Source organism: Salmo salar, chromosome 08 (genome assembly GCF_965601325.2).
Source record: "Salmo salar chromosome 08, fSalSal1, whole genome shotgun sequence".
NCBI classification, from domain to species: Eukaryota; Metazoa; Chordata; class Actinopteri; order Salmoniformes; family Salmonidae; genus Salmo; species Salmo salar.
In genome coordinates, this window is record NC_138298.1 from 1,896,969 (window position 1) to 1,915,000 (window position 18,032).

The 18,032-nt window shown below is 42.8% G+C and overlaps 45 non-coding genes across 45 annotated transcripts; all 45 read left to right on the forward strand.

Moving 5' to 3' along the window:
• Window positions 1–8: 8 nt before the first annotated feature.
• On the forward strand, window positions 9–127 carry LOC145854590 (5S ribosomal RNA). The gene has a single exon (XR_014375475.1). It is a non-coding gene; the product is annotated as a 5S ribosomal RNA (ribosomal RNA).
• Window positions 128–536: 409 nt separating this feature from the next.
• LOC145882227 (5S ribosomal RNA) lies at window positions 537–655 on the forward strand. Its single transcript, XR_014393793.1, has one exon. It is a non-coding gene; the product is annotated as a 5S ribosomal RNA (ribosomal RNA).
• Window positions 656–794: 139 nt separating this feature from the next.
• Window positions 795–913, forward strand: LOC145884510 (5S ribosomal RNA). The gene has a single exon (XR_014396088.1). It is a non-coding gene; the product is annotated as a 5S ribosomal RNA (ribosomal RNA).
• A 409-nt stretch (window positions 914–1,322) lies between these two features.
• On the forward strand, window positions 1,323–1,441 carry LOC145885120 (5S ribosomal RNA). The gene has a single exon (XR_014396700.1). It is a non-coding gene; the product is annotated as a 5S ribosomal RNA (ribosomal RNA).
• A 409-nt stretch (window positions 1,442–1,850) lies between these two features.
• LOC145886092 (5S ribosomal RNA) lies at window positions 1,851–1,969 on the forward strand. The gene has a single exon (XR_014397676.1). It is a non-coding gene; the product is annotated as a 5S ribosomal RNA (ribosomal RNA).
• A 139-nt stretch (window positions 1,970–2,108) lies between these two features.
• Window positions 2,109–2,227, forward strand: LOC145851006 (5S ribosomal RNA). The gene has a single exon (XR_014372855.1). It is a non-coding gene; the product is annotated as a 5S ribosomal RNA (ribosomal RNA).
• Window positions 2,228–2,366: 139 nt separating this feature from the next.
• On the forward strand, window positions 2,367–2,485 carry LOC145886093 (5S ribosomal RNA). Its single transcript, XR_014397677.1, has one exon. It is a non-coding gene; the product is annotated as a 5S ribosomal RNA (ribosomal RNA).
• Window positions 2,486–2,624: 139 nt separating this feature from the next.
• LOC145855621 (5S ribosomal RNA) lies at window positions 2,625–2,743 on the forward strand. The gene has a single exon (XR_014376509.1). It is a non-coding gene; the product is annotated as a 5S ribosomal RNA (ribosomal RNA).
• A 139-nt stretch (window positions 2,744–2,882) lies between these two features.
• Window positions 2,883–3,001, forward strand: LOC145854591 (5S ribosomal RNA). Its single transcript, XR_014375476.1, has one exon. It is a non-coding gene; the product is annotated as a 5S ribosomal RNA (ribosomal RNA).
• A 409-nt stretch (window positions 3,002–3,410) lies between these two features.
• Window positions 3,411–3,529, forward strand: LOC145886094 (5S ribosomal RNA). Its single transcript, XR_014397678.1, has one exon. It is a non-coding gene; the product is annotated as a 5S ribosomal RNA (ribosomal RNA).
• A 139-nt stretch (window positions 3,530–3,668) lies between these two features.
• On the forward strand, window positions 3,669–3,787 carry LOC145851007 (5S ribosomal RNA). The gene has a single exon (XR_014372856.1). It is a non-coding gene; the product is annotated as a 5S ribosomal RNA (ribosomal RNA).
• Window positions 3,788–3,926: 139 nt separating this feature from the next.
• Window positions 3,927–4,045, forward strand: LOC145886095 (5S ribosomal RNA). Its single transcript, XR_014397679.1, has one exon. It is a non-coding gene; the product is annotated as a 5S ribosomal RNA (ribosomal RNA).
• Window positions 4,046–4,184: 139 nt separating this feature from the next.
• On the forward strand, window positions 4,185–4,303 carry LOC145855632 (5S ribosomal RNA). The gene has a single exon (XR_014376520.1). It is a non-coding gene; the product is annotated as a 5S ribosomal RNA (ribosomal RNA).
• A 139-nt stretch (window positions 4,304–4,442) lies between these two features.
• LOC145854592 (5S ribosomal RNA) lies at window positions 4,443–4,561 on the forward strand. The gene has a single exon (XR_014375477.1). It is a non-coding gene; the product is annotated as a 5S ribosomal RNA (ribosomal RNA).
• A 399-nt stretch (window positions 4,562–4,960) lies between these two features.
• Window positions 4,961–5,079, forward strand: LOC145854593 (5S ribosomal RNA). The gene has a single exon (XR_014375478.1). It is a non-coding gene; the product is annotated as a 5S ribosomal RNA (ribosomal RNA).
• A 139-nt stretch (window positions 5,080–5,218) lies between these two features.
• On the forward strand, window positions 5,219–5,337 carry LOC145854594 (5S ribosomal RNA). The gene has a single exon (XR_014375479.1). It is a non-coding gene; the product is annotated as a 5S ribosomal RNA (ribosomal RNA).
• A 399-nt stretch (window positions 5,338–5,736) lies between these two features.
• LOC145854595 (5S ribosomal RNA) lies at window positions 5,737–5,855 on the forward strand. The gene has a single exon (XR_014375480.1). It is a non-coding gene; the product is annotated as a 5S ribosomal RNA (ribosomal RNA).
• A 409-nt stretch (window positions 5,856–6,264) lies between these two features.
• Window positions 6,265–6,383, forward strand: LOC145854596 (5S ribosomal RNA). Its single transcript, XR_014375481.1, has one exon. It is a non-coding gene; the product is annotated as a 5S ribosomal RNA (ribosomal RNA).
• A 409-nt stretch (window positions 6,384–6,792) lies between these two features.
• LOC145886096 (5S ribosomal RNA) lies at window positions 6,793–6,911 on the forward strand. The gene has a single exon (XR_014397680.1). It is a non-coding gene; the product is annotated as a 5S ribosomal RNA (ribosomal RNA).
• Window positions 6,912–7,050: 139 nt separating this feature from the next.
• On the forward strand, window positions 7,051–7,169 carry LOC145851009 (5S ribosomal RNA). Its single transcript, XR_014372858.1, has one exon. It is a non-coding gene; the product is annotated as a 5S ribosomal RNA (ribosomal RNA).
• A 139-nt stretch (window positions 7,170–7,308) lies between these two features.
• Window positions 7,309–7,427, forward strand: LOC145886097 (5S ribosomal RNA). Its single transcript, XR_014397681.1, has one exon. It is a non-coding gene; the product is annotated as a 5S ribosomal RNA (ribosomal RNA).
• Window positions 7,428–7,566: 139 nt separating this feature from the next.
• LOC145855643 (5S ribosomal RNA) lies at window positions 7,567–7,685 on the forward strand. The gene has a single exon (XR_014376531.1). It is a non-coding gene; the product is annotated as a 5S ribosomal RNA (ribosomal RNA).
• Window positions 7,686–7,824: 139 nt separating this feature from the next.
• On the forward strand, window positions 7,825–7,943 carry LOC145854597 (5S ribosomal RNA). Its single transcript, XR_014375482.1, has one exon. It is a non-coding gene; the product is annotated as a 5S ribosomal RNA (ribosomal RNA).
• A 399-nt stretch (window positions 7,944–8,342) lies between these two features.
• Window positions 8,343–8,461, forward strand: LOC145854598 (5S ribosomal RNA). Its single transcript, XR_014375483.1, has one exon. It is a non-coding gene; the product is annotated as a 5S ribosomal RNA (ribosomal RNA).
• Window positions 8,462–8,600: 139 nt separating this feature from the next.
• LOC145854599 (5S ribosomal RNA) lies at window positions 8,601–8,719 on the forward strand. Its single transcript, XR_014375484.1, has one exon. It is a non-coding gene; the product is annotated as a 5S ribosomal RNA (ribosomal RNA).
• A 399-nt stretch (window positions 8,720–9,118) lies between these two features.
• On the forward strand, window positions 9,119–9,237 carry LOC145854600 (5S ribosomal RNA). Its single transcript, XR_014375485.1, has one exon. It is a non-coding gene; the product is annotated as a 5S ribosomal RNA (ribosomal RNA).
• Window positions 9,238–9,646: 409 nt separating this feature from the next.
• On the forward strand, window positions 9,647–9,765 carry LOC145854602 (5S ribosomal RNA). Its single transcript, XR_014375487.1, has one exon. It is a non-coding gene; the product is annotated as a 5S ribosomal RNA (ribosomal RNA).
• A 409-nt stretch (window positions 9,766–10,174) lies between these two features.
• Window positions 10,175–10,293, forward strand: LOC145854603 (5S ribosomal RNA). Its single transcript, XR_014375488.1, has one exon. It is a non-coding gene; the product is annotated as a 5S ribosomal RNA (ribosomal RNA).
• Window positions 10,294–10,432: 139 nt separating this feature from the next.
• LOC145854604 (5S ribosomal RNA) lies at window positions 10,433–10,551 on the forward strand. The gene has a single exon (XR_014375489.1). It is a non-coding gene; the product is annotated as a 5S ribosomal RNA (ribosomal RNA).
• A 409-nt stretch (window positions 10,552–10,960) lies between these two features.
• LOC145854605 (5S ribosomal RNA) lies at window positions 10,961–11,079 on the forward strand. Its single transcript, XR_014375490.1, has one exon. It is a non-coding gene; the product is annotated as a 5S ribosomal RNA (ribosomal RNA).
• A 399-nt stretch (window positions 11,080–11,478) lies between these two features.
• On the forward strand, window positions 11,479–11,597 carry LOC145854606 (5S ribosomal RNA). Its single transcript, XR_014375491.1, has one exon. It is a non-coding gene; the product is annotated as a 5S ribosomal RNA (ribosomal RNA).
• Window positions 11,598–11,736: 139 nt separating this feature from the next.
• Window positions 11,737–11,855, forward strand: LOC145854607 (5S ribosomal RNA). Its single transcript, XR_014375492.1, has one exon. It is a non-coding gene; the product is annotated as a 5S ribosomal RNA (ribosomal RNA).
• Window positions 11,856–12,254: 399 nt separating this feature from the next.
• LOC145854608 (5S ribosomal RNA) lies at window positions 12,255–12,373 on the forward strand. The gene has a single exon (XR_014375493.1). It is a non-coding gene; the product is annotated as a 5S ribosomal RNA (ribosomal RNA).
• Window positions 12,374–12,512: 139 nt separating this feature from the next.
• LOC145855654 (5S ribosomal RNA) lies at window positions 12,513–12,631 on the forward strand. The gene has a single exon (XR_014376542.1). It is a non-coding gene; the product is annotated as a 5S ribosomal RNA (ribosomal RNA).
• Window positions 12,632–13,040: 409 nt separating this feature from the next.
• LOC145886700 (5S ribosomal RNA) lies at window positions 13,041–13,159 on the forward strand. Its single transcript, XR_014398285.1, has one exon. It is a non-coding gene; the product is annotated as a 5S ribosomal RNA (ribosomal RNA).
• Window positions 13,160–13,568: 409 nt separating this feature from the next.
• LOC145854609 (5S ribosomal RNA) lies at window positions 13,569–13,687 on the forward strand. The gene has a single exon (XR_014375494.1). It is a non-coding gene; the product is annotated as a 5S ribosomal RNA (ribosomal RNA).
• A 139-nt stretch (window positions 13,688–13,826) lies between these two features.
• On the forward strand, window positions 13,827–13,945 carry LOC145855665 (5S ribosomal RNA). Its single transcript, XR_014376553.1, has one exon. It is a non-coding gene; the product is annotated as a 5S ribosomal RNA (ribosomal RNA).
• A 409-nt stretch (window positions 13,946–14,354) lies between these two features.
• On the forward strand, window positions 14,355–14,473 carry LOC145854610 (5S ribosomal RNA). The gene has a single exon (XR_014375495.1). It is a non-coding gene; the product is annotated as a 5S ribosomal RNA (ribosomal RNA).
• A 139-nt stretch (window positions 14,474–14,612) lies between these two features.
• Window positions 14,613–14,731, forward strand: LOC145855676 (5S ribosomal RNA). Its single transcript, XR_014376564.1, has one exon. It is a non-coding gene; the product is annotated as a 5S ribosomal RNA (ribosomal RNA).
• A 409-nt stretch (window positions 14,732–15,140) lies between these two features.
• LOC145854611 (5S ribosomal RNA) lies at window positions 15,141–15,259 on the forward strand. Its single transcript, XR_014375496.1, has one exon. It is a non-coding gene; the product is annotated as a 5S ribosomal RNA (ribosomal RNA).
• Window positions 15,260–15,668: 409 nt separating this feature from the next.
• On the forward strand, window positions 15,669–15,787 carry LOC145854613 (5S ribosomal RNA). The gene has a single exon (XR_014375498.1). It is a non-coding gene; the product is annotated as a 5S ribosomal RNA (ribosomal RNA).
• A 409-nt stretch (window positions 15,788–16,196) lies between these two features.
• Window positions 16,197–16,315, forward strand: LOC145854614 (5S ribosomal RNA). Its single transcript, XR_014375499.1, has one exon. It is a non-coding gene; the product is annotated as a 5S ribosomal RNA (ribosomal RNA).
• A 139-nt stretch (window positions 16,316–16,454) lies between these two features.
• On the forward strand, window positions 16,455–16,573 carry LOC145855687 (5S ribosomal RNA). Its single transcript, XR_014376575.1, has one exon. It is a non-coding gene; the product is annotated as a 5S ribosomal RNA (ribosomal RNA).
• A 409-nt stretch (window positions 16,574–16,982) lies between these two features.
• Window positions 16,983–17,101, forward strand: LOC145854615 (5S ribosomal RNA). Its single transcript, XR_014375500.1, has one exon. It is a non-coding gene; the product is annotated as a 5S ribosomal RNA (ribosomal RNA).
• Window positions 17,102–17,510: 409 nt separating this feature from the next.
• LOC145854616 (5S ribosomal RNA) lies at window positions 17,511–17,629 on the forward strand. Its single transcript, XR_014375501.1, has one exon. It is a non-coding gene; the product is annotated as a 5S ribosomal RNA (ribosomal RNA).
• The last annotated feature ends 403 nt before the right edge of the window (window positions 17,630–18,032 follow it).

The window sequence follows — 18,032 nt, forward strand, 5'->3', positions numbered from 1 at the left end:
TGTTTCTCGCTTACGGCCATACCAGCCTGGGTACGCCCGATCTCGTCTGATCTCGGAAGCTAAGCAGGGTCGGGCCTGGTTAGTACTTGGATGGGAGACCGCCTGGGAATACCAGGTGCTGTAAGCATTTTGTCCACGAGGGTGTGCCCCTGCACTATTTCATCAGCAACACTGCCTTGTAGTAAGCATTTAATGATGAATTGACTAAATGCAGCTTCCTGCCTTTTTAATAGGATCAAATTTCCTTGTGTTTTCAATTAGCATCTGCCTTGTATTTATAAGACAAACAAGAATATTGTTGCTGAATGCAGCTTGTGTGTGCTTTGTGCTCCTTTGCCCTGTTCAAATGATGAAAGGAAATAAAGTTTGTATTTTATCCAACTACCTGTGCTAAAAAGTGATGGGAACAGTGTTTGTAATTTCTTCTACTTTTTCAGTGACACAAAGTTCAAGCTGCTTATCTAATTGGTGAAAATGCAATGTCTGTTTATCACACTCACTTTGACTATATATATTGTAGCAAGAGATTGTTTCTCGCTTACGGCCATACCAGCCTTGGTACGCCCGATCTCGTCTGATCTCGGAAGCTAAGCAGGGTCGGGCCTGGTTAGTACTTGGATGGGAGACCGCCTGGGAATACCAGGTGCTGTAAGCATTTTGTCCACGAGGGTGTGCTCTTGCACTATTTCATCAGCAACACTGCCTTGTATTAAGCATTTAATGATGAATTGACTAAATGTCTGTTTTATCAGACTCACTTTGACTATATATGTTGTAGCAAGAGATTGTTTCTCGCTTACGGCCATACCAGCCTGGGTACGCCCGATCTCATCTGATCTCGGAAGCTAAGCAGGGTCGGCCCTGGTTAGTACTTGGATGGGAGACCGCCTGGGAATACCAGGTGCTGTAAGCATTTTGTCCACGAGGGTGTGCCCCTGCACTATTTCATCAGCAACACTGCCTTGTAGTAAGCATTTAATGATGAATTGACTAAATGCAGCTTCCTGCCTTTTTAATAGGATCAAATTTCCTTGTGTTTTCAATTAGCATCTGCCTTGTATTTATAAGACAAACAAGAATATTGTTGCTGAATGCAGCTTGTGTGTGCTTTGTGCTCCTTTGCCCTGTTCAAATGATGAAAGGAAATAAAGTTTGTATTTTATCCAACTACCTGTGCTAAAAAGTGATGGGAACAGTGTTTGTAATTTCTTCTACTTTTTCAGTGACACAAAGTTCAAGCTGCTTATCTAATTGGTGAAAATGCAATGTCTGTTTATCACACTCACTTTGACTATATATGTTGTAGCAAGAGATTGTTTCTCGCTTACGGCCATACCAGCCTGGGTACGCCCGATCTCGTCTGATCTCGGAAGCTAAGCAGGGTCGGGCCTGGTTAGTACTTGGATGGGAGACCGCCTGGGAATACCAGGTGCAGTAAGCATTTTGTCCACGAGGGTGTGCCCCTGCACTATTTCATCAGCAACACTGCCTTGTAGTAAGCATTTAATGATGAATTGACTAAATGCAGCTTCCTGCCTTTTTAATAGGATCAAATTTCCTTGTGTTTTCAATTAGCATCTGCCTTGTATTTATAAGACAAACAAGAATATTGTTGCTGAATGCAGCTTGTGTGTGCTTTGTGCTCCTTTGCCCTGTTCAAATGATGAAAGGAAATAAAGTTTGTATTTTATCCAACTACCTGTGGTAAAAAGTGATGGGAACAGTGTTTGTAATTTCTTCTACTTTTTCAGTGACACAAAGTTCAAGCTGCTTATCTAATTGGTGAAAATGCAATGTCTGTTTATCACACTCACTTTGACTATATATGTTGTAGCAAGAGATTGTTTCTCGCTTACGGCCATACCAGCCTGGGTACGCCCGATCTCGTCTGATCTCCGAAGCTAAGCAGGGTCGGGCCTGGTTAGTACTTGGATGGGAGACCGCCTGGGAATACCAGGTGCTGTAAGCATTTTGTCCACGAGGGTGTGCTCTTGCACTATTTCATCAGCAACACTGCCTTGTATTAAGCATTTAATGATGAATTGACTAAATGTCTGTTTTATCAGACTCACTTTGACTATATATGTTGTAGCAAGAGATTGTTTCTCGCTTACGGCCATACCAGCCTGGGTACGCCCGATCTCATCTGATCTCGGAAGCTAAGCAGGGTCGGCCCTGGTTAGTACTTGGATGGGAGACCGCCTGGGAATACCAGGTGCTGGAAGCATTTTGTCCACGAGGGTGTGCTCTTGCACTATTTCATCAGCAACACTGCCTTGTATTAAGCATTTAATGATGAATTGACTAAATGTCTGTTTTATCAGACTCACTTTGACTATATATGTTGTAGCAAGAGATTGTTTCTCGCTTACGGCCATACCAGCCTGGGTACGCCCGATCTCGTCTGATCTCCGAAGCTAAGCAGGGTCGGGCCTGGTTAGTACTTGGATGGGAGACCGCCTGGGAATACCAGGTGCTGTAAGCATTTTGTCCACGAGGGTGTGCTCTTGCACTATTTCATCAGCAACACTGCCTTGTAGTAAGCATTTAATGATGAATTGACTAAATGTCTGTTTTATCAGACTCACTTTGACTATATATGTTGTAGCAAGAGATTGTTTCTCGCTTACGGCCATACCAGCCTGGGTACGCCCGATCTCATCTGATCTCGGAAGCTAAGCAGGGTCGGGCCTGGTTAGTACTTGGATGGGAGACCGCCTGGGAATACCAGGTGCTGTAAGCATTTTGTCCACGAGGGTGTGCTCTTGCACTATTTCATCAGCAACACTGCCTTGTATTAAGCATTTAATGATGAATTGACTAAATGTCTGTTTTATCAGACTCACTTTGACTATATATGTTGTAGCAAGAGATTGTTTCTCGCTTACGGCCATACCAGCCTGGGTACGCCCGATCTCGTCTGATCTCGGAAGCTAAGCAGGGTCGGGCCTGGTTAGTACTTGGATGGGAGACCGCCTGGGAATACCAGGTGCTGTAAGCATTTTGTCCACGAGGGTGTGCCCCTGCACTATTTCATCAGCAACACTGCCTTGTAGTAAGCATTTAATGATGAATTGACTAAATGCAGCTTCCTGCCTTTTTAATAGGATCAAATTTCCTTGTGTTTTCAATTAGCATCTGCCTTGTATTTATAAGACAAACAAGAATATTGTTGCTGAATGCAGCTTGTGTGTGCTTTGTGCTCCTTTGCCCTGTTCAAATGATGAAAGGAAATAAAGTTTGTATTTTATCCAACTACCTGTGGTAAAAAGTGATGGGAACAGTGTTTGTAATTTCTTCTACTTTTTCAGTGACACAAAGTTCAAGCTGCTTATCTAATTGGTGAAAATGCAATGTCTGTTTATCACACTCACTTTGACTATATATGTTGTAGCAAGAGATTGTTTCTCGCTTACGGCCATACCAGCCTGGGTACGCCCGATCTCGTCTGATCTCCGAAGCTAAGCAGGGTCGGGCCTGGTTAGTACTTGGATGGGAGACCGCCTGGGAATACCAGGTGCTGTAAGCATTTTGTCCACGAGGGTGTGCTCTTGCACTATTTCATCAGCAACACTGCCTTGTATTAAGCATTTAATGATGAATTGACTAAATGTCTGTTTTATCAGACTCACTTTGACTATATATGTTGTAGCAAGAGATTGTTTCTCGCTTACGGCCATACCAGCCTGGGTACGCCCGATCTCATCTGATCTCGGAAGCTAAGCAGGGTCGGCCCTGGTTAGTACTTGGATGGGAGACCGCCTGGGAATACCAGGTGCTGGAAGCATTTTGTCCACGAGGGTGTGCTCTTGCACTATTTCATCAGCAACACTGCCTTGTATTAAGCATTTAATGATGAATTGACTAAATGTCTGTTTTATCAGACTCACTTTGACTATATATGTTGTAGCAAGAGATTGTTTCTCGCTTACGGCCATACCAGCCTGGGTACGCCCGATCTCGTCTGATCTCCGAAGCTAAGCAGGGTCGGGCCTGGTTAGTACTTGGATGGGAGACCGCCTGGGAATACCAGGTGCTGTAAGCATTTTGTCCACGAGGGTGTGCTCTTGCACTATTTCATCAGCAACACTGCCTTGTAGTAAGCATTTAATGATGAATTGACTAAATGTCTGTTTTATCAGACTCACTTTGACTATATATGTTGTAGCAAGAGATTGTTTCTCGCTTACGGCCATACCAGCCTGGGTACGCCCGATCTCATCTGATCTCGGAAGCTAAGCAGGGTCGGGCCTGGTTAGTACTTGGATGGGAGACCGCCTGGGAATACCAGGTGCTGTAAGCATTTTGTCCACGAGGGTGTGCTCTTGCACTATTTCATCAGCAACACTGCCTTGTATTAAGCATTTAATGATGAATTGACTAAATGTCTGTTTTATCAGACTCACTTTGACTATATATGTTGTAGCAAGAGATTGTTTCTCGCTTACGGCCATACCAGCCTGGGTACGCCCGATCTCGTCTGATCTCGGAAGCTAAGCAGGGTCGGGCCTGGTTAGTACTTGGATGGGAGACCGCCTGGGAATACCAGGTGCTGTAAGCATTTTGTCCACGAGGGTGTGCCCCTGCACTATTTCATCAGCAACACTGCCTTGTAGTAAGCATTTAATGATGAATTGACTAAATGCAGCTTCCTGCCTTTTTAATAGGATCAAATTTCCTTGTGTTTTCAATTAGCATCTGCCTTGTATTTATAAGACAAACAAGAATATTGTTGCTGAATGCAGCTTTGTGCTCCTTTGCCCTGTTCAAATGATGAAAGGAAATAAAGTTTGTATTTTATCCAACTACCTGTGCTAAAAAGTGATGGGAACAGTGTTTGTAATTTCTTCTACTTTTTCAGTGACACAAAGTTCAAGCTGCTTATCTAATTGGTGAAAATGCAATGTCTGTTTATCACACTCACTTTGACTATATATGTTGTAGCAAGAGATTGTTTCTCGCTTACGGCCATACCAGCCTGGGTACGCCCGATCTCGTCTGATCTCGGAAGCTAAGCAGGGTCGGGCCTGGTTAGTACTTGGATGGGAGACCGCCTGGGAATACCAGGTGCTGTAAGCATTTTGTCCACGAGGGTGTGCTCTTGCACTATTTCATCAGCAACACTGCCTTGTATTAAGCATTTAATGATGAATTGACTAAATGTCTGTTTTATCAGACTCACTTTGACTATATATGTTGTAGCAAGAGATTGTTTCTCGCTTACGGCCATACCAGCCTGGGTACGCCCGATCTCGTCTGATCTCGGAAGCTAAGCAGGGTCGGGCCTGGTTAGTACTTGGATGGGAGACCGCCTGGGAATACCAGGTGCTGTAAGCATTTTGTCCACGAGGGTGTGCCCCTGCACTATTTCATCAGCAACACTGCCTTGTAGTAAGCATTTAATGATGAATTGACTAAATGCAGCTTCCTGCCTTTTTAATAGGATCAAATTTCCTTGTGTTTTCAATTAGCATCTGCCTTGTATTTATAAGACAAACAAGAATATTGTTGCTGAATGCAGCTTTGTGCTCCTTTGCCCTGTTCAAATGATGAAAGGAAATAAAGTTTGTATTTTATCCAACTACCTGTGCTAAAAAGTGATGGGAACAGTGTTTGTAATTTCTTCTACTTTTTCAGTGACACAAAGTTCAAGCTGCTTATCTAATTGGTGAAAATGCAATGTCTGTTTATCACACTCACTTTGACTATATATGTTGTAGCAAGAGATTGTTTCTCGCTTACGGCCATACCAGCCTGGGTACGCCCGATCTCGTCTGATCTCGGAAGCTAAGCAGGGTCGGGCCTGGTTAGTACTTGGATGGGAGACCGCCTGGGAATACCAGGTGCTGTAAGCATTTTGTCCACGAGGGTGTGCCCCTGCACTATTTCATCAGCAACACTGCCTTGTAGTAAGCATTTAATGATGAATTGACTAAATGCAGCTTCCTGCCTTTTTAATAGGATCAAATTTCCTTGTGTTTTCAATTAGCATCTGCCTTGTATTTATAAGACAAACAAGAATATTGTTGCTGAATGCAGCTTGTGTGTGCTTTGTGCTCCTTTGCCCTGTTCAAATGATGAAAGGAAATAAAGTTTGTATTTTATCCAACTACCTGTGCTAAAAAGTGATGGGAACAGTGTTTGTAATTTCTTCTACTTTTTCAGTGACACAAAGTTCAAGCTGCTTATCTAATTGGTGAAAATGCAATGTCTGTTTATCACACTCACTTTGACTATATATGTTGTAGCAAGAGATTGTTTCTCGCTTACGGCCATACCAGCCTGGGTACGCCCGATCTCGTCTGATCTCGGAAGCTAAGCAGGGTCGGGCCTGGTTAGTACTTGGATGGGAGACCGCCTGGGAATACCAGGTGCTGTAAGCATTTTGTCCACGAGGGTGTGCCCCTGCACTATTTCATCAGCAACACTGCCTTGTAGTAAGCATTTAATGATGAATTGACTAAATGCAGCTTCCTGCCTTTTTAATAGGATCAAATTTCCTTGTGTTTTCAATTAGCATCTGCCTTGTATTTATAAGACAAACAAGAATATTGTTGCTGAATGCAGCTTGTGTGTGCTTTGTGCTCCTTTGCCCTGTTCAAATGATGAAAGGAAATAAAGTTTGTATTTTATCCAACTACCTGTGGTAAAAAGTGATGGGAACAGTGTTTGTAATTTCTTCTACTTTTTCAGTGACACAAAGTTCAAGCTGCTTATCTAATTGGTGAAAATGCAATGTCTGTTTATCACACTCACTTTGACTATATATGTTGTAGCAAGAGATTGTTTCTCGCTTACGGCCATACCAGCCTGGGTACGCCCGATCTCGTCTGATCTCCGAAGCTAAGCAGGGTCGGGCCTGGTTAGTACTTGGATGGGAGACCGCCTGGGAATACCAGGTGCTGTAAGCATTTTGTCCACGAGGGTGTGCTCTTGCACTATTTCATCAGCAACACTGCCTTGTATTAAGCATTTAATGATGAATTGACTAAATGTCTGTTTTATCAGACTCACTTTGACTATATATGTTGTAGCAAGAGATTGTTTCTCGCTTACGGCCATACCAGCCTGGGTACGCCCGATCTCATCTGATCTCGGAAGCTAAGCAGGGTCGGCCCTGGTTAGTACTTGGATGGGAGACCGCCTGGGAATACCAGGTGCTGGAAGCATTTTGTCCACGAGGGTGTGCTCTTGCACTATTTCATCAGCAACACTGCCTTGTATTAAGCATTTAATGATGAATTGACTAAATGTCTGTTTTATCAGACTCACTTTGACTATATATGTTGTAGCAAGAGATTGTTTCTCGCTTACGGCCATACCAGCCTGGGTACGCCCGATCTCGTCTGATCTCCGAAGCTAAGCAGGGTCGGGCCTGGTTAGTACTTGGATGGGAGACCGCCTGGGAATACCAGGTGCTGTAAGCATTTTGTCCACGAGGGTGTGCTCTTGCACTATTTCATCAGCAACACTGCCTTGTAGTAAGCATTTAATGATGAATTGACTAAATGTCTGTTTTATCAGACTCACTTTGACTATATATGTTGTAGCAAGAGATTGTTTCTCGCTTACGGCCATACCAGCCTGGGTACGCCCGATCTCATCTGATCTCGGAAGCTAAGCAGGGTCGGGCCTGGTTAGTACTTGGATGGGAGACCGCCTGGGAATACCAGGTGCTGTAAGCATTTTGTCCACGAGGGTGTGCTCTTGCACTATTTCATCAGCAACACTGCCTTGTATTAAGCATTTAATGATGAATTGACTAAATGTCTGTTTTATCAGACTCACTTTGACTATATATGTTGTAGCAAGAGATTGTTTCTCGCTTACGGCCATACCAGCCTGGGTACGCCCGATCTCGTCTGATCTCGGAAGCTAAGCAGGGTCGGGCCTGGTTAGTACTTGGATGGGAGACCGCCTGGGAATACCAGGTGCTGTAAGCATTTTGTCCACGAGGGTGTGCCCCTGCACTATTTCATCAGCAACACTGCCTTGTAGTAAGCATTTAATGATGAATTGACTAAATGCAGCTTCCTGCCTTTTTAATAGGATCAAATTTCCTTGTGTTTTCAATTAGCATCTGCCTTGTATTTATAAGACAAACAAGAATATTGTTGCTGAATGCAGCTTTGTGCTCCTTTGCCCTGTTCAAATGATGAAAGGAAATAAAGTTTGTATTTTATCCAACTACCTGTGCTAAAAAGTGATGGGAACAGTGTTTGTAATTTCTTCTACTTTTTCAGTGACACAAAGTTCAAGCTGCTTATCTAATTGGTGAAAATGCAATGTCTGTTTATCACACTCACTTTGACTATATATGTTGTAGCAAGAGATTGTTTCTCGCTTACGGCCATACCAGCCTGGGTACGCCCGATCTCGTCTGATCTCGGAAGCTAAGCAGGGTCGGGCCTGGTTAGTACTTGGATGGGAGACCGCCTGGGAATACCAGGTGCTGTAAGCATTTTGTCCACGAGGGTGTGCTCTTGCACTATTTCATCAGCAACACTGCCTTGTATTAAGCATTTAATGATGAATTGACTAAATGTCTGTTTTATCAGACTCACTTTGACTATATATGTTGTAGCAAGAGATTGTTTCTCGCTTACGGCCATACCAGCCTGGGTACGCCCGATCTCGTCTGATCTCGGAAGCTAAGCAGGGTCGGGCCTGGTTAGTACTTGGATGGGAGACCGCCTGGGAATACCAGGTGCTGTAAGCATTTTGTCCACGAGGGTGTGCCCCTGCACTATTTCATCAGCAACACTGCCTTGTAGTAAGCATTTAATGATGAATTGACTAAATGCAGCTTCCTGCCTTTTTAATAGGATCAAATTTCCTTGTGTTTTCAATTAGCATCTGCCTTGTATTTATAAGACAAACAAGAATATTGTTGCTGAATGCAGCTTTGTGCTCCTTTGCCCTGTTCAAATGATGAAAGGAAATAAAGTTTGTATTTTATCCAACTACCTGTGCTAAAAAGTGATGGGAACAGTGTTTGTAATTTCTTCTACTTTTTCAGTGACACAAAGTTCAAGCTGCTTATCTAATTGGTGAAAATGCAATGTCTGTTTATCACACTCACTTTGACTATATATGTTGTAGCAAGAGATTGTTTCTCGCTTACGGCCATACCAGCCTGGGTACGCCCGATCTCGTCTGATCTCGGAAGCTAAGCAGGGTCGGGCCTGGTTAGTACTTGGATGGGAGACCGCCTGGGAATACCAGGTGCTGTAAGCATTTTGTCCACGAGGGTGTGCCCCTGCACTATTTCATCAGCAACACTGCCTTGTAGTAAGCATTTAATGATGAATTGACTAAATGCAGCTTCCTGCCTTTTTAATAGGATCAAATTTCCTTGTGTTTTCAATTAGCATCTGCCTTGTATTTATAAGACAAACAAGAATATTGTTGCTGAATGCAGCTTGTGTGTGCTTTGTGCTCCTTTGCCCTGTTCAAATGATGAAAGGAAATAAAGTTTGTATTTTATCCAACTACCTGTGCTAAAAAGTGATGGGAACAGTGTTTGTAATTTCTTCTACTTTTTCAGTGACACAAAGTTCAAGCTGCTTATCTAATTGGTGAAAATGCAATGTCTGTTTATCACACTCACTTTGACTATATATGTTGTAGCAAGAGATTGTTTCTCGCTTACGGCCATACCAGCCTGGGTACGCCCGATCTCGTCTGATCTCGGAAGCTAAGCAGGGTCGGGCCTGGTTAGTACTTGGATGGGAGACCGCCTGGGAATACCAGGTGCTGTAAGCATTTTGTCCACGAGGGTGTGCCCCTGCACTATTTCATCAGCAACACTGCCTTGTAGTAAGCATTTAATGATGAATTGACTAAATGCAGCTTCCTGCCTTTTTAATAGGATCAAATTTCCTTGTGTTTTCAATTAGCATCTGCCTTGTATTTATAAGACAAACAAGAATATTGTTGCTGAATGCAGCTTGTGTGTGCTTTGTGCTCCTTTGCCCTGTTCAAATGATGAAAGGAAATAAAGTTTGTATTTTATCCAACTACCTGTGCTAAAAAGTGATGGGAACAGTGTTTGTAATTTCTTCTACTTTTTCAGTGACACAAAGTTCAAGCTGCTTATCTAATTGGTGAAAATGCAATGTCTGTTTATCACACTCACTTTGACTATATATGTTGTAGCAAGAGATTTTTTCTCGCTTACGGCCATACCAGCCTGGGTACGCCCGATCTCGTCTGATCTCGGAAGCTAAGCAGGGTCGGGCCTGGTTAGTACTTGGATGGGAGACCGCCTGGGAATACCAGGTGCTGTAAGCATTTTGTCCACGAGGGTGTGCTCTTGCACTATTTCATCAGCAACACTGCCTTGTATTAAGCATTTAATGATGAATTGACTAAATGTCTGTTTTATCAGACTCACTTTGACTATATATGTTGTAGCAAGAGATTGTTTCTCGCTTACGGCCATACCAGCCTGGGTACGCCCGATCTCGTCTGATCTCGGAAGCTAAGCAGGGTCGGGCCTGGTTAGTACTTGGATGGGAGACCGCCTGGGAATACCAGGTGCTGTAAGCATTTTGTCCACGAGGGTGTGCCCCTGCACTATTTCATCAGCAACACTGCCTTGTAGTAAGCATTTAATGATGAATTGACTAAATGCAGCTTCCTGCCTTTTTAATAGGATCAAATTTCCTTGTGTTTTCAATTAGCATCTGCCTTGTATTTATAAGACAAACAAGAATATTGTTGCTGAATGCAGCTTGTGTGTGCTTTGTGCTCCTTTGCCCTGTTCAAATGATGAAAGGAAATAAAGTTTGTATTTTATCCAACTACCTGTGCTAAAAAGTGATGGGAACAGTGTTTGTAATTTCTTCTACTTTTTCAGTGACACAAAGTTCAAGCTGCTTATCTAATTGGTGAAAATGCAATGTCTGTTTATCACACTCACTTTGACTATATATGTTGTAGCAAGAGATTGTTTCTCGCTTACGGCCATACCAGCCTGGGTACGCCCGATCTCGTCTGATCTCGGAAGCTAAGCAGGGTCGGGCCTGGTTAGTACTTGGATGGGAGACCGCCTGGGAATACCAGGTGCTGTAAGCATTTTGTCCACGAGGGTGTGCCCCTGCACTATTTCATCAGCAACACTGCCTTGTAGTAAGCATTTAATGATGAATTGACTAAATGCAGCTTCCTGCCTTTTTAATAGGATCAAATTTCCTTGTGTTTTCAATTAGCATCTGCCTTGTATTTATAAGACAAACAAGAATATTGTTGCTGAATGCAGCTTTGTGCTCCTTTGCCCTGTTCAAATGATGAAAGGAAATAAAGTTTGTATTTTATCCAACTACCTGTGCTAAAAAGTGATGGGAACAGTGTTTGTAATTTCTTCTACTTTTTCAGTGACACAAAGTTCAAGCTGCTTATCTAATTGGTGAAAATGCAATGTCTGTTTATCACACTCACTTTGACTATATATGTTGTAGCAAGAGATTGTTTCTCGCTTACGGCCATACCAGCCTGGGTACGCCCGATCTCGTCTGATCTCGGAAGCTAAGCAGGGTCGGGCCTGGTTAGTACTTGGATGGGAGACCGCCTGGGAATACCAGGTGCTGTAAGCATTTTGTCCACGAGGGTGTGCTCTTGCACTATTTCATCAGCAACACTGCCTTGTATTAAGCATTTAATGATGAATTGACTAAATGTCTGTTTTATCAGACTCACTTTGACTATATATGTTGTAGCAAGAGATTGTTTCTCGCTTACGGCCATACCAGCCTGGGTACGCCCGATCTCGTCTGATCTCGGAAGCTAAGCAGGGTCGGGCCTGGTTAGTACTTGGATGGGAGACCGCCTGGGAATACCAGGTGCTGTAAGCATTTTGTCCACGAGGGTGTGCCCCTGCACTATTTCATCAGCAACACTGCCTTGTAGTAAGCATTTAATGATGAATTGACTAAATGCAGCTTCCTGCCTTTTTAATAGGATCAAATTTCCTTGTGTTTTCAATTAGCATCTGCCTTGTATTTATAAGACAAACAAGAATATTGTTGCTGAATGCAGCTTTGTGCTCCTTTGCCCTGTTCAAATGATGAAAGGAAATAAAGTTTGTATTTTATCCAACTACCTGTGCTAAAAAGTGATGGGAACAGTGTTTGTAATTTCTTCTACTTTTTCAGTGACACAAAGTTCAAGCTGCTTATCTAATTGGTGAAAATGCAATGTCTGTTTATCACACTCACTTTGACTATATATGTTGTAGCAAGAGATTGTTTCTCGCTTACGGCCATACCAGCCTGGGTACGCCCGATCTCGTCTGATCTCGGAAGCTAAGCAGGGTCGGGCCTGGTTAGTACTTGGATGGGAGACCGCCTGGGAATACCAGGTGCTGTAAGCATTTTGTCCACGAGGGTGTGCTCTTGCACTATTTCATCAGCAACACTGCCTTGTATTAAGCATTTAATGATGAATTGACTAAATGTCTGTTTTATCAGACTCACTTTGACTATATATGTTGTAGCAAGAGATTGTTTCTCGCTTACGGCCATACCAGCCTGGGTACGCCCGATCTCATCTGATCTCGGAAGCTAAGCAGGGTCGGGCCTGGTTAGTACTTGGATGGGAGACCGCCTGGGAATACCAGGTGCTGTAAGCATTTTGTCCACGAGGGTGTGCCCCTGCACTATTTCATCAGCAACACTGCCTTGTAGTAAGCATTTAATGATGAATTGACTAAATGCAGCTTCCTGCCTTTTTAATAGGATCAAATTTCCTTGTGTTTTCAATTAGCATCTGCCTTGTATTTATAAGACAAACAAGAATATTGTTGCTGAATGCAGCTTGTGTGTGCTTTGTGCTCCTTTGCCCTGTTCAAATGATGAAAGGAAATAAAGTTTGTATTTTATCCAACTACCTGTGCTAAAAAGTGATGGGAACAGTGTTTGTAATTTCTTCTACTTTTTCAGTGACACAAAGTTCAAGCTGCTTATCTAATTGGTGAAAATGCAATGTCTGTTTATCACACTCACTTTGACTATATATGTTGTAGCAAGAGATTGTTTCTCGCTTACGGCCATACCAGCCTGGGTACGCCCGATCTCGTCTGATCTCGGAAGCTAAGCAGGGTCGGGCCTGGTTAGTACTTGGATTGGAGACCGCCTGGGAATACCAGGTGCTGTAAGCATTTTGTCCACGAGGGTGTGCCCCTGCACTATTTCATCAGCAACACTGCCTTGTAGTAAGCATTTAATGATGAATTGACTAAATGCAGCTTCCTGCCTTTTTAATAGGATCAAATTTCCTTGTGTTTTCAATTAGCATCTGCCTTGTATTTATAAGACAAACAAGAATATTGTTGCTGAATGCAGCTTGTGTGTGCTTTGTGCTCCTTTGCCCTGTTCAAATGATGAAAGGAAATAAAGTTTGTATTTTATCCAACTACCTGTGCTAAAAAGTGATGGGAACAGTGTTTGTAATTTCTTCTACTTTTTCAGTGACACAAAGTTCAAGCCTCTTATCTAATTGGTGAAAATGCAATGTCTGTTTATCACACTCACTTTGACTATATATGTTGTAGCAAGAGATTGTTTCTCGCTTACGGCCATACCAGCCTGGGTACGCCCGATCTCGTCTGATCTCGGAAGCTAAGCAGGGTCGGGCCTGGTTAGTACTTGGATGGGAGACCGCCTGGGAATACCAGGTGCTGTAAGCATTTTGTCCACGAGGGTGTGCTCTTGCACTATTTCATCAGCAACACTGCCTTGTATTAAGCATTTAATGATGAATTGACTAAATGTCTGTTTTATCAGACTCACTTTGACTATATATGTTGTAGCAAGAGATTGTTTCTCGCTTACGGCCATACCAGCCTGGGTACGCCCGATCTCATCTGATCTCGGAAGCTAAGCAGGGTCGGGCCTGGTTAGTACTTGGATGGGAGACCGCCTGGGAATACCAGGTGCTGTAAGCATTTTGTCCACGAGGGTGTGCCCCTGCACTATTTCATCAGCAACACTGCCTTGTAGTAAGCATTTAATGATGAATTGACTAAATGCAGCTTCCTGCCTTTTTAATAGGATCAAATTTCCTTGTGTTTTCAATTAGCATCTGCCTTGTATTTATAAGACAAACAAGAATATTGTTGCTGAATGCAGCTTGTGTGTGCTTTGTGCTCCTTTGCCCTGTTCAAATGATGAAAGGAAATAAAGTTTGTATTTTATCCAACTACCTGTGCTAAAAAGTGATGGGAACAGTGTTTGTAATTTCTTCTACTTTTTCAGTGACACAAAGTTCAAGCTGCTTATCTAATTGGTGAAAATGCAATGTCTGTTTATCACACTCACTTTGACTATATATGTTGTAGCAAGAGATTGTTTCTCGCTTACGGCCATACCAGCCTGGGTACGCCCGATCTCGTCTGATCTCGGAAGCTAAGCAGGGTCGGGCCTGGTTAGTACTTGGATGGGAGACCGCCTGGGAATACCAGGTGCTGTAAGCATTTTGTCCACGAGGGTGTGCTCTTGCACTATTTCATCAGCAACACTGCCTTGTATTAAGCATTTAATGATGAATTGACTAAATGTCTGTTTTATCAGACTCACTTTGACTATATATGTTGTAGCAAGAGATTGTTTCTCGCTTACGGCCATACCAGCCTGGGTACGCCCGATCTCATCTGATCTCGGAAGCTAAGCAGGGTCGGGCCTGGTTAGTACTTGGATGGGAGACCGCCTGGGAATACCAGGTGCTGTAAGCATTTTGTCCACGAGGGTGTGCCCCTGCACTATTTCATCAGCAACACTGCCTTGTAGTAAGCATTTAATGATGAATTGACTAAATGCAGCTTCCTGCCTTTTTAATAGGATCAAATTTCCTTGTGTTTTCAATTAGCATCTGCCTTGTATTTATAAGACAAACAAGAATATTGTTGCTGAATGCAGCTTGTGTGTGCTTTGTGCTCCTTTGCCCTGTTCAAATGATGAAAGGAAATAAAGTTTGTATTTTATCCAACTACCTGTGCTAAAAAGTGATGGGAACAGTGTTTGTAATTTCTTCTACTTTTTCAGTGACACAAAGTTCAAGCTGCTTATCTAATTGGTGAAAATGCAATGTCTGTTTATCACACTCACTTTGACTATATATGTTGTAGCAAGAGATTGTTTCTCGCTTACGGCCATACCAGCCTGGGTACGCCCGATCTCGTCTGATCTCGGAAGCTAAGCAGGGTCGGGCCTGGTTAGTACTTGGATGGGAGACCGCCTGGGAATACCAGGTGCTGTAAGCATTTTGTCCACGAGGGTGTGCCCCTGCACTATTTCATCAGCAACACTGCCTTGTAGTAAGCATTTAATGATGAATTGACTAAATGCAGCTTCCTGCCTTTTTAATAGGATCAAATTTCCTTGTGTTTTCAATTAGCATCTGCCTTGTATTTATAAGACAAACAAGAATATTGTTGCTGAATGCAGCTTGTGTGTGCTTTGTGCTCCTTTGCCCTGTTCAAATGATGAAAGGAAATAAAGTTTGTATTTTATCCAACTACCTGTGCTAAAAAGTGATGGGAACAGTGTTTGTAATTTCTTCTACTTTTTCAGTGACACAAAGTTCAAGCTGCTTATCTAATTGGTGAAAATGCAATGTCTGTTTATCACACTCACTTTGACTATATATGTTGTAGCAAGAGATTGTTTCTCGCTTACGGCCATACCAGCCTGGGTACGCCCGATCTCGTCTGATCTCGGAAGCTAAGCAGGGTCGGGCCTGGTTAGTACTTGGATGGGAGACCGCCTGGGAATACCAGGTGCTGTAAGCATTTTGTCCACGAGGGTGTGCCCCTGCACTATTTCATCAGCAACACTGCCTTGTAGTAAGCATTTAATGATGAATTGACTAAATGCAGCTTCCTGCCTTTTTAATAGGATCAAATTTCCTTGTGTTTTCAATTAGCATCTGCCTTGTATTTATAAGACAAACAAGAATATTGTTGCTGAATGCAGCTTGTGTGTGCTTTGTGCTCCTTTGCCCTGTTCAAATGATGAAAGGAAATAAAGTTTGTATTTTATCCAACTACCTGTGCTAAAAAGTGATGGGAACAGTGTTTGTAATTTCTTCTACTTTTTCAGTGACACAAAGTTCAAGCTGCTTATCTAATTGGTGAAAATGCAATGTCTGTTTATCACACTCACTTTGACTATATATGTTGTAGCAAGAGATTGTTTCTCGCTTACGGCCATACCAGCCTGGGTACGCCCGATCTCGTCTGATCTCGGAAGCTAAGCAGGGTCGGGCCTGGTTAGTACTTGGATGGGAGACCGCCTGGGAATACCAGGTGCTGTAAGCATTTTGTCCACGAGGGTGTGCTCTTGCACTATTTCATCAGCAACACTGCCTTGTATTAAGCATTTAATGATGAATTGACTAAATGTCTGTTTTATCAGACTCACTTTGACTATATATGTTGTAGCAAGAGATTGTTTCTCGCTTACGGCCATACCAGCCTGGGTACGCCCGATCTCATCTGATCTCGGAAGCTAAGCAGGGTCGGGCCTGGTTAGTACTTGGATGGGAGACCGCCTGGGAATACCAGGTGCTGTAAGCATTTTGTCCACGAGGGTGTGCCCCTGCACTATTTCATCAGCAACACTGCCTTGTAGTAAGCATTTAATGATGAATTGACTAAATGCAGCTTCCTGCCTTTTTAATAGGATCAAATTTCCTTGTGTTTTCAATTAGCATCTGCCTTGTATTTATAAGACAAACAAGAATATTGTTGCTGAATGCAGCTTGTGTGTGCTTTGTGCTCCTTTGCCCTGTTCAAATGATGAAAGGAAATAAAGTTTGTATTTTATCCAACTACCTGTGCTAAAAAGTGATGGGAACAGTGTTTGTAATTTCTTCTACTTTTTCAGTGACACAAAGTTCAAGCTGCTTATCTAATTGGTGAAAATGCAATGTCTGTTTATCACACTCACTTTGACTATATATGTTGTAGCAAGAGATTGTTTCTCGCTTACGGCCATACCAGCCTGGGTACGCCCGATCTCGTCTGATCTCGGAAGCTAAGCAGGGTCGGGCCTGGTTAGTACTTGGATGGGAGACCGCCTGGGAATACCAGGTGCTGTAAGCATTTTGTCCACGAGGGTGTGCCCCTGCACTATTTCATCAGCAACACTGCCTTGTAGTAAGCATTTAATGACGAATTGACTAAATGCAGCTTCCTGCCTTTTTAATAGGATCAAATTTCCTTGTGTTTTCAATTAGCATCTGCCTTGTATTTATAAGACAAACAAGAATATTGTTGCTGAATGCAGCTTGTGTGTGCTTTGTGCTCCTTTGCCCTGTTCAAATGATGAAAGGAAATAAAGTTTGTATTTTATCCAACTACCTGTGCTAAAAAGTGATGGGAACAGTGTTTGTAATTTCTTCTACTTTTTCAGTGACACAAAGTTCAAGCTGCTTATCTAATTGGTGAAAATGCAATGTCTGTTTATCACACTCACTTTGACTATATATGTTGTAGCAAGAGATTGTTTCTCGCTTACGGCCATACCAGCCTGGGTACGCCCGATCTCGTCTGATCTCGGAAGCTAAGCAGGGTCGGGCCTGGTTAGTACTTGGATGGGAGACCGCCTGGGAATACCAGGTGCTGTAAGCATTTTGTCCACGAGGGTGTGCCCCTGCACTATTTCATCAGCAACACTGCCTTGTAGTAAGCATTTAATGATGAATTGACTAAATGCAGCTTCCTGCCTTTTTAATAGGATCAAATTTCCTTGTGTTTTCAATTAGCATCTGCCTTGTATTTATAAGACAAACAAGAATATTGTTGCTGAATGCAGCTTGTGTGTGCTTTGTGCTCCTTTGCCCTGTTCAAATGATGAAAGGAAATAAAGTTTGTATTTTATCCAACTACCTGTGCTAAAAAGTGATGGGAACAGTGTTTGTAATTTCTTCTACTTTTTCAGTGACACAAAGTTCAAGCTGCTTATCTAATTGGTGAAAATGCAATGTCTGTTTATCACACTCACTTTGACTATATATGTTGTAGCAAGAGATTG